The following is a 15,120-nucleotide window of genomic DNA, read 5'->3' on the forward strand; positions in this document are numbered from 1 at the left end:
TCTGTCAAGATACAAAGACCCAGGCCTAGAAATAATGTGTTAATTTGTTTAGGAAACATGGATAAATAAATTAGTCACACTGGCAAAGTTTGGGGGCTCGGTAACAAACCTAGAAAACTTGATAAGCCTGTTCCATATGTCACAACAACATATCACATGGAGGCGCCACAACAATAACAGCAATGAGCACAAAGTAGTTTACAGGGAAGGAAAATGTATTTACAGAAATACCATTAAACCACAACAGGAAAATATAAGAAAATTAGCAACATCATTTAACGGTTTAAAGGTTTACAAAAAAACAGCAAAGGGAGTAAAGTCAGTTTAGTTTGTAGGAACATCGACAGATCAATGAGAAATGATTTTTAATAGGATAAAGTTTGGGCAACAAAACATCCGGTGACAGTCAGAGCCCGGTTCTCCTCCAAAGCAGCAGGGGGCGCTAATGCTGTTACTGTGCTGGTGGCTACCGCAGTTAAAAACTAGCTCCTAGGGGGGTCCTGGTTTGTTCCTGAGCCAGAGCAGTAGAAATGTCTCTCCACTGCACTGTGGGTCTGCTCCAACGCAATTAAAGGGTCATTACAGGTGTTTTACAGGCTCCTGGAGTCATGTGTGCGCGTCATTTTCTTCTCTGGACCATAAAGACGTGGACGAGATTTACAGGAAGCCCGAGTCCATGTCCACCTTTCACCTTTAGCTAGATGTGGGTCTAATATCGACCTCTAAGCAGTTTCAGGTCCTAGAGGAACTGATTCCCTGTTTACGTCCAAGTCACTTCCGGCAGGAATGATGGCGTCGGTGTGACGTCTGCAGCTGCTGCTGCCTGCAGGTGAGTTGACGATCAGGTTGACACATTTATTAAATGGAGACGTTCGTTGTTAAGCAGTTTAATGAGATTGGAACATATAATAGAACTAAAACATTGAGAACATTTAATGGAACTAAAACATTGAGAACATTTAATGGAACTAAAACATTGAGAACCTTTAGTACCTACTAGGGCATGATGATTTTGGAAAATAATTTAATTGCGATTACAATGCGATTATTTTTTCAAAGCTTTTTCTGTTCTGTATTTTTCGACAATGAAAAGCAATAAATCACTGAAGTGTGAACAAAACAATACGTAGATAGATTAAACATAAATGTTCTTTTCTGTAGATCAGGCCTGCATGTTACAATGAAACCCTGTGATGCAAGAATTTATATAAATTAAATTTTTATTTATCAACTGTAATCACAGTACTGCTATAATGACTGATTCGTTGAACTTCCAGCCTTGTAAACATGTAAAACTTACAACAAGGTTTGGCTTATTTAACACAGGGGTTTGCAGGTTTGCATTTTTTCCATGCAACTATCATACAGTACTTTGTGGTGTTTTTTAAATGCTGAACCGGGTTAGTACTATTGCCCCATGAGGTAGCAACTTCAGCAAGGCAGGTTTTGCACAGCATCTTCTTTTTTTAAAGCCAAAATGTTCCATACAACGGACGTACTGCTCCTCTTTGACACTACAGCAGTTTCCGCAGTGTCTGGTTCTGTCGATGCTGATATTTAACAGATTAAGTTGTAGCTGCAACTTTATTCTTCTTCTGCAGCTGCTAAACGCTCGCATGTCACGTGACGGAGTGTAATCGCAGTCTGCGGTTTAAAAATAATTATTACTAATTATTATAATTATTACTCGTTATTATAATAATTATTACTCATTATTATGAGGATTTTCTTCCAGAATCACATTAATCAGGAAAAACATTTCTGTCCGTCGTTACCCAGTGACGTCACATAGCAGTGGAGGTCGCTAGGCAACAGAAGCCTCGCGAGGCAGCAGTGGGGCGGGAACAGTTGGTGACGCAAACAGGAAGATGCTGAAACGTGTGTACTTTTACTTTTACTGCAGTAACATTTTGATTGCAGGACTCTGACTTCGAACAGAGGGTTTTTATACTGTGGTAAAACTTCTGTTACTGCAGTAAAGGGCCCTGGTACTACTGGTCCCCGCGCTGAATCATGTTACGCAGCATTAAAGTCCAAACAGTCTCGTCCCGTCCTGGTCCTGGTTTCACTCTCTGATGATGTGACGCAGCTCGTTTCTTCGCGTAAAGGTAACGGCAGGTCATTTTCACTGGTTTCCTCTGTACTTTGCTGTTTTGCTCCTGTTGGCTCGGTGCAGCAGAAACAGCAGAAATCTGCAGCTCGGTGCGTAAAGTGCGTGAACCGACACTGACAGCAGGATCCACGTGTCTGTAAGAGTCTGTAATGATGAGGGGTCGGTAGACGGGCAGGGGCCGCAGCTCTCCCGCTGTCTGAGCCACTAAAAGCGGCCTGAGCTCAGCCGGAGAGCCGCTGGAGAACAGGCCAGATACGGACTCGGTGGGAGTCAGAGAGCCGCTGTGTTTCAGTCACAGAGGCAAAGAGCTTTCACATTGAAAACAATCAGATTAAAACTGCAGGAAAATGGGTTCAGATACAATTTCAGAGAGACATGGTCAGGAAATCATCCATCCATCCATCATCTGTACCCCCTTAGTCCTAACCAGGGTCCCAGGGATCTGCTGGAGCCTATCCCAGCTCTCTCTGGGTGAAAGGCAGGGGTCCACCCTGTGCTGCCCTTAAAGGAAATCAAACACATGATCACAAACAGGTAGAGTCAGTGCTGCAAAGTAACTCAGTACTGCAGTAGTTGGGTGTACTTCTCTCTAATTTTGAGGTATTTGTACTTTGAGTATTTCCATGTTGATGCTTGGACTTGACCACGTTTCAGAGCCAAATCTAACATATAGAGTGCAGCACTATTACTTGGAACAGAGGATTTTTATACTGTGGTACTTCTACGGTTACTACAGTAAACGGTCTGAGTACGTCTTCTAACACTGGGTATCGTGCAGTTTGTAAGTTGCCTCAAATGAGTCCAAAGTGCAGCTGAGGAACAGACAGTTACTGTGCATGTAGTCCAGTTCTCGAGGGCTGTTGGACTGTTTGTTTTCCAACTATCCCTCCTTAGCCACTACCGATTACCTGGATCAGGTGTGTTCAGTCAGTCAGAAGCTGTAAGGTCTGGGAACGTTTTAAAAGAAGCAGGACAGTGTCTGGACTTTGACATTCCTGAGTTACTGCTTGAGTGAATCTTGTTCCTGGTGTGAGACACACAGTAAAGGTCGCTGCAGCGTCATGGCTCCATGGAGAAATGATGCAAAACAGCATCTGAATGATTTGTCTCCTCTCCAGGTGAAGGGACAAAGTGTGTGTGAGCTGGATTCAGCAGCATGGAACAGTGTGAGGACAGACAGGAGGGAGTCCGTCCCTCTAAACCCAGTCTGCGTGGGGACCATGAGAGCCAGACCGAAGCTCAGAGGTGAGATGACAAAAATGTCAGTTTGTGTGTTAATTAAAAGATTAAACATATTTTCATCAGTTTTTATCCAACGTGCACATTTATCAGCTCTGTCTTTGTTTCAGGATCCAGCAGCAGAGACCAGACTCTCCTGAACCCAGCTTTGTCTCCTTAAAGAGCGACCGGTCGAAAAACTATGTCATTGACTTCAAAGAAGGAAGTCCAGCAGCTGATCAGATGTAAGCTGTAACTTTCAGTCAGAGTCGAGTTTTTCTAGAAAAGATGGAGTTTGTGTGACATGTTGTCCGACCACGTCTGAGATCCAAAGTGTTTCTGTCGTAAATGTCATCAGGACAGAAATTGTGCAGAATGAAAAAGCAGCTGAGAGAGAAGTTCCAGCTCCGTTTGTTCTGGTCTTTCATACTGGGAGCTGCCCAGTACAACCAGTCTGACACAAGCAGACACTGGCTGTAGGTGCCTTGCTCCAGGACTCTGCAGCAGTGTTCAGTGAGGGAGGGAGAGATCTATGTTGGAGCTGTTGGGACTGAACCAAACTGAGCTGAAAGCTACAAACAGCTGCAGACTGAGCTGCTGGTTCTCAGTGGGATCAGCAGGACTAGTGTAGCTACCACTACAGGGACTCATCTGATCCACTGTTCACATCCAAATCTCACTTCCTAGACCTTTACCTTGTGTTGGTCTCTGTGTGGACAGACAGACATCATGTGAGCTCATTGTTCACGATTCATTCACAGGGTGGACCAGGAGAGCTCAGAGGTTCCCAGTGCTCAGACTGCCCAGCAGCGTCCGACAAAGGCGGACTCCATATTTATGGTCTGTACATGTACAACTGCTGCTTTGACATCTGTTCTGTTCACAGTCATCTCCACGCTGCACTTCTTAGACCAGGGTCCAACATGGACCTGATGTTTGGGGGCCATCGTTTTAGTTGGTATTCATACAGTTCTCTGTTCCAGCTGCTGGAGAACCACATTGTCACTTTTGTGAAGAATGAGCTGAAGAAGATGCAGAAGGTTCTGACTTCAGGTTCCCCAGAGAGTCAGAGGGAGGATGAGGAGGTGTTGGACGGTCAGGATGAAGAGCAAAGGAGGATCAGCAGAGAAGCATTTCTGAAGATCACACTGAACTTCCTGAGGGGAATGGAGCAGGGGGAGCTGGCCGACTGTCTGCAGAGCAGTAAGAGGATTTCTATAAAGGTTGAACATGATGGATAAAGGCCATATGTGACATTTCCAAAGTGATGGAGATGTTTCTCTGTGGGGAATAAATCTGTATCTTCATTCTTTAAGGAAATGTGTCTTTGCCTGTTCTTTCATAATCTCCTGCCACGTGTCGACGTCAACTCAAGTCCAACCTGCAGAAGAAGTTCCAGTGTGTGTTTGAGGGGGTCGCTAAAGCAGGAAGCCCAGTCCTTCTGAACCAGATCTACACAGAGCTCTACATCACAGAGGGAGGGGCTGCAGAGCTCAATGAGGAACATGAGGTCAGACAGATTGATCCAGCATCCAGGAAACCAGACAGACCAGAAATAACCATCAGACATGAAGACATCTTTAAAGCCTCACCTGGAAGACATGGACCAATCAGAACAGTGATGACAAAGGGAGTGGCTGGCATTGGGAAAACCTTCTTAACACAGAAGTTCACTCTGGACTGGGCTGAAGACAAAGCCAACCAGGACATCCAGTTCACATTTCCCTTCACTTTCAGAGAGCTGAATGTGCTGAAAGAGAAAAAGTTCAGCTTGGTGGAACTGGTTCATCACTTCTTCACTGAGACCAAAGGAATCTGCAGGTTTGAAGACTTCCAGGTTGTCTTCATCTTTGACGGTCTGGATGAGTGTCGCCTTCCTCTGGACTTCCACAACACTCGGATCCTGACTGACGCTACAGAGTCCAGCTCAGTGGATGTGCTGCTGACAAACCTCATCAGGGGGAAACTGCTTCCCTCCGCACGCCTCTGGATAACCACACGACCTGCGGCAGCCAATCAGATCCCTCCTGAGTGTGTCGACATGGTAACGGAGGGCATAGGGTTCACCGACCCACAGAAGGAGCAGTACTTCAGGAAGAGGTTCAGAGATGAGGATCAGGCCAGTACCATCATCTCCCACATCAAGACCTCACGAAGCCTCCACATCATGTGCCACATCCCGGTCTTCTGCTGGATCACTGCTACAGTTCTGGAGGATCTATTGGAAACCAGCGAGAGAGGACAGTTGCCCAAGACCCTGACTGAGATGTACATCCACTTCCTGGTGGTTCAGACCAAAGTGAAGAACATCAAGTATGATGGAGGAGCTGGGACAGATCCACACTGGAGTCCACAGAACAGGAAGATGGTTGAGTCTCTAGGAAAACTGGCTTTTGGGCAGCTGCAAAAAGGCAACGTGATCTTTTATGAATCCGACCTGACAGAGTGTGGCATCGATCTCAGAGCAGCCTCAGTGTACTCAGGAGTGTTCACACAGATCTTTAAAGAGGAGAGAGGACTGTACCAGGACCAGGTGTTCTGCTTTGTCCATCTGAGTGTTCAGGAGTTTCTGGCTGCTCTTCATGTCCATCTGACCTTCATCAACTCTGGAGTCAATCTGCTGTCAGAGGAACAAACAACCTCCCAGACGTCTGAAACCAGAAGAGACCGATCTGCAGAGAAACTCTTCTACCAGAGTGCTGTGGACAAGGCCTTACACAGTCCAAATGGACACCTGGACCTTTTCCTGCGCTTCTTCATGGGCCTTTCACTCCAGACCAATCAGACTTTTCTACATGGCCTGTTGACACAAACAGGAAGTGGTGCTCAGACCAATCGGGAAGCTGTTGAATACATCAAGAAAAAGATTGAAGGGTCTCCCTCTCCAGAGAAAAGCATCAACCTGTTCCACTGTCTGAATGAACTGATGGATCGTTCTCTAGTGGAGGAGATCCAAGAATTCCTGAGATCAGGAAGTCTCTCCAGTCAAAAGCTGTCTCCTGCCCAATGGTCAGCTCTGGTCTTCATCTTACTGTCATCAGAACAGGACCTGGACGTGTTTGACCTGAGGAAATACTCTGCTTCAGAGGAGGCTCTGCTGAGGCTGCTGCCAGTGGTCAAAGCCTCCACGAAGGCTATGTGAGTACACATAGTTGGACCATTGAAAACACTGCTATCTTTCAGCAGGAGAAAAGTAAATACCTAACAAATTATTTGCTCATTTACTCTGCAGACTGAGCGGCTGTAACCTGTCAGAGAGAAGCTGCGAAGCTCTTGCCTCAGTTCTCAGCTCCAAGTCCTCCACACTGAGAGAGCTGGACCTGAGTAACAATGACCTGCAGGACTCAGGAGTGAAGTTGCTATCCAGTGGTCTGCAGTGCTCTCACTTTACATTGAAAACTCTCAGGTCAGATCAATTTACTACTTAAGATAAACTTTAAGGTTTGAAGAGAGATTCAGGTTTTACAGAGTTCTGACATCTAACAAATACAAATTGAGGTTAATGAAGAACCCAGTCCATATTCTGATGTGTAATCTAGATTTTTTTTTTTGTCATGTGGTTAATCTGCTTTAATCACAGTGAACTGCTACATCTTGAGTCTTTCAAACTGAACAGAAAGGCCTTCATGTGTTCATGAGACAAGATTACAAAATACAAGCCTAGCAACCCCTCAGCAGTTACCGTATAAATAAAGACATATGTTGATTCAAACGTTTTATTTATTGCCCAGTGTTCACAGAAGCATCCTGTATTGTTTTATGTTTTGCAGGCTGTCGGGCTGCCTAGTCACAGAGGAAGGCTGTGCTTCTCTCGTCTCAGCTCTAAGTTCAAACACCTCCCATCTGAGAGAGCTGGACCTGAGCTACAACCATCCAGGAGAGTCTGGAGTGAGGCTCCTGTCTGTGGGACTGAAGGCTTCACACTGGAGGCTGGGCAGTCTCAGGTATGGAGAGGTCTGCTGGTAACAGTGATAAAGAATATTGTGTCCCAGTGGAAGCATGTAAACGGAAAACAATAAGGGGCCAAGGATAGAGCCATAGGGAGCCCCAAGACTGGACACTTTCAGCTATGGAGAGGTCTGACAGGAAAAGCTGCAAACGATTTGAGTCTTATATGAACAATAACACATGTAGGAAACACTGTTTTGTGCTGACCTGACCCCCCTCGTCCTTTCAGGGTGGAGCCTGGTGGAGTCCAATGGTTGAGACCTGGTCTAAAGAAGTGTAAGTTTGTTTTTAATGAGATTCATAACAAATCAGCTCACACTGAACCAGGTGGCAGATGAGTAACTGCAGCTGTTACTGTGTCTTGTTCTCTCATCAGATTCCTGTGAACTCACAATCGACACCAACACAGTGAACAGAAACATCAAACTGTCTGACAACAACAGGAAAGTGACTTGGTTGGAGGAGGTTCAGTCGTATCCTGATAATCCAGACAGATTTGAGCACTGGTCTCAGCTGCTGTGTAGTAATGGTCTGACTGGTCGCTGTTACTGGGAGGTGGAGTGGAATGGAGTGGTTCACATATCGGTGAGTTACAGAGACAGCAGAAATCTGCAGCTCGGTGCGTAAAGTGCGTGAACCGACACTGACAGCAGGATCCACGTGTCTGTAAGAGTCTGTAATGATGAGGGGTCGGTAGACGGGCAGGGGCCGCAGCTCTCCCGCTGTCTGAGCCACTAAAAGCGGCCTGAGCTCAGCCGGAGAGCCGCTGGAGAACAGGCCAGATACGGACTCGGTGGGAGTCAGAGAGCCGCTGTGTTTCAGTCACAGAGGCAAAGAGCTTTCACATTGAAAACAATCAGATTAAAACTGCAGGAAAATGGGTTCAGATACAATTTCAGAGAGACATGGTCAGGAAATCATCCATCCATCCATCATCTGTACCCCCTTAGTCCTAACCAGGGTCCCAGGGATCTGCTGGAGCCTATCCCAGCTCTCTCTGGGTGAAAGGCAGGGGTCCACCCTGTGCTGCCCTTAAAGGAAATCAAACACATGATCACAAACAGGTAGAGTCAGTGCTGCAAAGTAACTCAGTACTGCAGTAGTTGGGTGTACTTCTCTCTAATTTTGAGGTATTTGTACTTTGAGTATTTCCATGTTGATGCTTGGACTTGACCACGTTTCAGAGCCAAATCTAACATATAGAGTGCAGCACTATTACTTGGAACAGAGGATTTTTATACTGTGGTACTTCTACGGTTACTACAGTAAACGGTCTGAGTACGTCTTCTAACACTGGGTATCGTGCAGTTTGTAAGTTGCCTCAAATGAGTCCAAAGTGCAGCTGAGGAACAGACAGTTACTGTGCATGTAGTCCAGTTCTCGAGGGCTGTTGGACTGTTTGTTTTCCAACTATCCCTCCTTAGCCACTACCGATTACCTGGATCAGGTGTGTTCAGTCAGTCAGAAGCTGTAAGGTCTGGGAACGTTTTAAAAGAAGCAGGACAGTGTCTGGACTTTGACATTCCTGAGTTACTGCTTGAGTGAATCTTGTTCCTGGTGTGAGACACACAGTAAAGGTCGCTGCAGCGTCATGGCTCCATGGAGAAATGATGCAAAACAGCATCTGAATGATTTGTCTCCTCTCCAGGTGAAGGGACAAAGTGTGTGTGAGCTGGATTCAGCAGCATGGAACAGTGTGAGGACAGACAGGAGGGAGTCCGTCCCTCTAAACCCAGTCTGCGTGGGGACCATGAGAGCCAGACCGAAGCTCAGAGGTGAGATGACAAAAATGTCAGTTTGTGTGTTAATTAAAAGATTAAACATATTTTCATCAGTTTTTATCCAACGTGCACATTTATCAGCTCTGTCTTTGTTTCAGGATCCAGCAGCAGAGACCAGACTCTCCTGAACCCAGCTTTGTCTCCTTAAAGAGCGACCGGTCGAAAAACTATGTCATTGACTTCAAAGAAGGAAGTCCAGCAGCTGATCAGATGTAAGCTGTAACTTTCAGTCAGAGTCGAGTTTTTCTAGAAAAGATGGAGTTTGTGTGACATGTTGTCCGACCACGTCTGAGATCCAAAGTGTTTCTGTCGTAAATGTCATCAGGACAGAAATTGTGCAGAATGAAAAAGCAGCTGAGAGAGAAGTTCCAGCTCCGTTTGTTCTGGTCTTTCATACTGGGAGCTGCCCAGTACAACCAGTCTGACACAAGCAGACACTGGCTGTAGGTGCCTTGCTCCAGGACTCTGCAGCAGTGTTCAGTGAGGGAGGGAGAGATCTATGTTGGAGCTGTTGGGACTGAACCAAACTGAGCTGAAAGCTACAAACAGCTGCAGACTGAGCTGCTGGTTCTCAGTGGGATCAGCAGGACTAGTGTAGCTACCACTACAGGGACTCATCTGATCCACTGTTCACATCCAAATCTCACTTCCTAGACCTTTACCTTGTGTTGGTCTCTGTGTGGACAGACAGACATCATGTGAGCTCATTGTTCACGATTCATTCACAGGGTGGACCAGGAGAGCTCAGAGGTTCCCAGTGCTCAGACTGCCCAGCAGCGTCCGACAAAGGCGGACTCCATATTTATGGTCTGTACATGTACAACTGCTGCTTTGACATCTGTTCTGTTCACAGTCATCTCCACGCTGCACTTCTTAGACCAGGGTCCAACATGGACCTGATGTTTGGGGGCCATCGTTTTAGTTGGTATTCATACAGTTCTCTGTTCCAGCTGCTGGAGAACCACATTGTCACTTTTGTGAAGAATGAGCTGAAGAAGATGCAGAAGGTTCTGACTTCAGGTTCCCCAGAGAGTCAGAGGGAGGATGAGGAGGTGTTGGACGGTCAGGATGAAGAGCAAAGGAGGATCAGCAGAGAAGCATTTCTGAAGATCACACTGAACTTCCTGAGGGGAATGGAGCAGGGGGAGCTGGCCGACTGTCTGCAGAGCAGTAAGAGGATTTCTATAAAGGTTGAACATGATGGATAAAGGCCATATGTGACATTTCCAAAGTGATGGAGATGTTTCTCTGTGGGGAATAAATCTGTATCTTCATTCTTTAAGGAAATGTGTCTTTGCCTGTTCTTTCATAATCTCCTGCCACGTGTCGACGTCAACTCAAGTCCAACCTGCAGAAGAAGTTCCAGTGTGTGTTTGAGGGGGTCGCTAAAGCAGGAAGCCCAGTCCTTCTGAACCAGATCTACACAGAGCTCTACATCACAGAGGGAGGGGCTGCAGAGCTCAATGAGGAACATGAGGTCAGACAGATTGATCCAGCATCCAGGAAACCAGACAGACCAGAAATAACCATCAGACATGAAGACATCTTTAAAGCCTCACCTGGAAGACATGGACCAATCAGAACAGTGATGACAAAGGGAGTGGCTGGCATTGGGAAAACCTTCTTAACACAGAAGTTCACTCTGGACTGGGCTGAAGACAAAGCCAACCAGGACATCCAGTTCACATTTCCCTTCACTTTCAGAGAGCTGAATGTGCTGAAAGAGAAAAAGTTCAGCTTGGTGGAACTGGTTCATCACTTCTTCACTGAGACCAAAGGAATCTGCAGGTTTGAAGACTTCCAGGTTGTCTTCATCTTTGACGGTCTGGATGAGTGTCGCCTTCCTCTGGACTTCCACAACACTCGGATCCTGACTGACGCTACAGAGTCCAGCTCAGTGGATGTGCTGCTGACAAACCTCATCAGGGGGAAACTGCTTCCCTCCGCACGCCTCTGGATAACCACACGACCTGCGGCAGCCAATCAGATCCCTCCTGAGTGTGTCGACATGGTAACGGAGGGCATAGGGTTCACCGACCCACAGAAGGAGCAGTACTTCAGGAAGAGGTTCAGAGATGAGGATCAGGCCAGTACCATCATCTCCCACATCAAGACCTCACGAAGCCTCCACATCATGTGCCACATCCCGGTCTTCTGCTGGATCACTGCTACAGTTCTGGAGGATCTATTGGAAACCAGCGAGAGAGGACAGTTGCCCAAGACCCTGACTGAGATGTACATCCACTTCCTGGTGGTTCAGACCAAAGTGAAGAACATCAAGTATGATGGAGGAGCTGGGACAGATCCACACTGGAGTCCACAGAACAGGAAGATGGTTGAGTCTCTAGGAAAACTGGCTTTTGGGCAGCTGCAAAAAGGCAACGTGATCTTTTATGAATCCGACCTGACAGAGTGTGGCATCGATCTCAGAGCAGCCTCAGTGTACTCAGGAGTGTTCACACAGATCTTTAAAGAGGAGAGAGGACTGTACCAGGACCAGGTGTTCTGCTTTGTCCATCTGAGTGTTCAGGAGTTTCTGGCTGCTCTTCATGTCCATCTGACCTTCATCAACTCTGGAGTCAATCTGCTGTCAGAGGAACAAACAACCTCCCAGACGTCTGAAACCAGAAGAGACCGATCTGCAGAGAAACTCTTCTACCAGAGTGCTGTGGACAAGGCCTTACACAGTCCAAATGGACACCTGGACCTTTTCCTGCGCTTCTTCATGGGCCTTTCACTCCAGACCAATCAGACTTTTCTACATGGCCTGTTGACACAAACAGGAAGTGGTGCTCAGACCAATCGGGAAGCTGTTGAATACATCAAGAAAAAGATTGAAGGGTCTCCCTCTCCAGAGAAAAGCATCAACCTGTTCCACTGTCTGAATGAACTGATGGATCGTTCTCTAGTGGAGGAGATCCAAGAATTCCTGAGATCAGGAAGTCTCTCCAGTCAAAAGCTGTCTCCTGCCCAATGGTCAGCTCTGGTCTTCATCTTACTGTCATCAGAACAGGACCTGGACGTGTTTGACCTGAGGAAATACTCTGCTTCAGAGGAGGCTCTGCTGAGGCTGCTGCCAGTGGTCAAAGCCTCCACGAAGGCTATGTGAGTACACATAGTTGGACCATTGAAAACACTGCTATCTTTCAGCAGGAGAAAAGTAAATACCTAACAAATTATTTGCTCATTTACTCTGCAGACTGAGCGGCTGTAACCTGTCAGAGAGAAGCTGCGAAGCTCTTGCCTCAGTTCTCAGCTCCAAGTCCTCCACACTGAGAGAGCTGGACCTGAGTAACAATGACCTGCAGGACTCAGGAGTGAAGTTGCTATCCAGTGGTCTGCAGTGCTCTCACTTTACATTGAAAACTCTCAGGTCAGATCAATTTACTACTTAAGATAAACTTTAAGGTTTGAAGAGAGATTCAGGTTTTACAGAGTTCTGACATCTAACAAATACAAATTGAGGTTAATGAAGAACCCAGTCCATATTCTGATGTGTAATCTAGATTTTTTTTTTTGTCATGTGGTTAATCTGCTTTAATCACAGTGAACTGCTACATCTTGAGTCTTTCAAACTGAACAGAAAGGCCTTCATGTGTTCATGAGACAAGATTACAAAATACAAGCCTAGCAACCCCTCAGCAGTTACCGTATAAATAAAGACATATGTTGATTCAAACGTTTTATTTATTGCCCAGTGTTCACAGAAGCATCCTGTATTGTTTTATGTTTTGCAGGCTGTCGGGCTGCCTAGTCACAGAGGAAGGCTGTGCTTCTCTCGTCTCAGCTCTAAGTTCAAACACCTCCCATCTGAGAGAGCTGGACCTGAGCTACAACCATCCAGGAGAGTCTGGAGTGAGGCTCCTGTCTGTGGGACTGAAGGCTTCACACTGGAGGCTGGGCAGTCTCAGGTATGGAGAGGTCTGCTGGTAACAGTGATAAAGAATATTGTGTCCCAGTGGAAGCATGTAAACGGAAAACAATAAGGGGCCAAGGATAGAGCCATAGGGAGCCCCAAGACTGGACACTTTCAGCTATGGAGAGGTCTGACAGGAAAAGCTGCAAACGATTTGAGTCTTATATGAACAATAACACATGTAGGAAACACTGTTTTGTGCTGACCTGACCCCCCTCGTCCTTTCAGGGTGGAGCCTGGTGGAGTCCAATGGTTGAGACCTGGTCTAAAGAAGTGTAAGTTTGTTTTTAATGAGATTCATAACAAATCAGCTCACACTGAACCAGGTGGCAGATGAGTAACTGCAGCTGTTACTGTGTCTTGTTCTCTCATCAGATTCCTGTGAACTCACAATCGACACCAACACAGTGAACAGAAACATCAAACTGTCTGACAACAACAGGAAAGTGACTTGGTTGGAGGAGGTTCAGTCGTATCCTGATAATCCAGACAGATTTGAGCACTGGTCTCAGCTGCTGTGTAGTAATGGTCTGACTGGTCGCTGTTACTGGGAGGTGGAGTGGAATGGAGTGGTTCACATATCGGTGAGTTACAGAGGCATCAGGAGGAGAGGAAACAGTGACAACTGTGAGTTTGGATACAATGATCAGTCCTGGACTCTAAGATGCTCTGAGGGTGGTGGTTATTCTGTCTGTCACAATAACAGAAGAACAGTTCTCTCCTCCCCCTCCTCTAGTAGAGTAGCAGTGTATCTGGACTGGCCTGCTGGCACTCTGTCCTTCTACTCAGCCTCCTCTGACACACTGATCCACCTCCACACCTTCAACGCCACATTCACGGAGCCTCTTTATCCTGGGTTTTCAGTCTGGTTTCCTGGAACCTCAGTCTTTTTGTGTTCAGAGTAGCAGACAGACTCTCCTCCTGAACTTTGTCCCTATGGAGGAAACTCATTTCAACCACTTGGATTCTTGATCTCATTGTTTCAGGCACTACTCAAAGCTCTCGATCATTGGTGAGAGTTGGAACATAGACTATTGTTATTTGAAGATTTTTCCTTTTGGCTCAGCTGCATCTTCATCACCAATTCACTTGTCTGTCTCTCACCCTTCATTTTACCTGCACTTGTAAGCTAATGCATCCATGTAGTATTTTTGAAACAGTCCACAATGCTTCCAGATATTCACATTTTATTGTCTGGGTTTGTTCTGCAGTTCATCCTGGAACAATGGCAGCAGCACTACACTCAGATGTTGACTTGTGATATGAGCCTTTAATACTGATCAGATGACAGATGCACCTGTGATGGGCAATATTTGCACACAGAGAAATCCATATGAGCACTACAGTCAACAACACTGTTCATGGATTAATTTGCTTAGACTCTAATAAAATGTGAGAAGATTATATTTGTCCTTTAGGTACTGTTAAACTACTGTATATACTAATACAGACTGACACCGACGTGTTTCTATTTATTCCACATCTTAAATCACTGAATCCACTGTAACCTCGTGGGAGTTCCTTACCTCACTCGTGACTACAGTGGCCTTCAGTGTACATTAATCGAATGCCAGTTAGGATGTTACGTCTCCATCCTTACGAGAAAAAAAAACAAAACAAAACAGGAAACTCTGGAGGAGAACAAATATATTTAAGTGCACTTGTATGGTATTTCTTGTGAACACAGGCTCATGCCTGGCTTACATTCTCTAGTCAATAGTATTAGATATAAACATTGTCTTTGGATAACAGTTGCATCAACTACATTAACTTATGGCTGTGATCATCGTTTTGTTGGGTTTTTTGTTTTTGTAAAGTGCCTTGAGATGATCTGTATTGTGATATGGTGCTATACAAGTAAGACTGAATTGAATCATCACAGCAAATGTGAGCTGCAAGAAGCAGGTGTTGGCTGTATGATCTGGCTGAAGAGCAATGTTCCTTAAAGGCAAACGTCATGTGTCAGGTTCTCCAGCAGGTGAGTGGGTTTGGCTTTCACAGTATTCTCCAGGTAACTGGTACATGACCTTTTTTTGTCTTTTCACCTTACAGGGTTTGAGATTACGGAGCCCCTTAAGTATCAGGTAGAAATTATTTTGTAGTTTTGCGTTACCTCGCAAAAAGATTAGCATTGTGTGCATGAC

At 45.9% G+C, this 15,120-nt stretch overlaps 1 pseudogene; it reads left to right on the top strand.

Moving 5' to 3' along the window:
- The first annotated feature begins 2,279 nt into the window (after positions 1-2,279).
- Positions 2,280-14,380, top strand: LOC113138297 (uncharacterized; annotated as a pseudogene).
- The last annotated feature ends 740 nt before the right edge of the window (positions 14,381-15,120 follow it).

The sequence above is a fragment of the Mastacembelus armatus genome, chromosome 3 (genome assembly GCF_900324485.2).
Source record: "Mastacembelus armatus chromosome 3, fMasArm1.2, whole genome shotgun sequence".
Classification (NCBI taxonomy): Eukaryota; Metazoa; Chordata; class Actinopteri; order Synbranchiformes; family Mastacembelidae; genus Mastacembelus; species Mastacembelus armatus.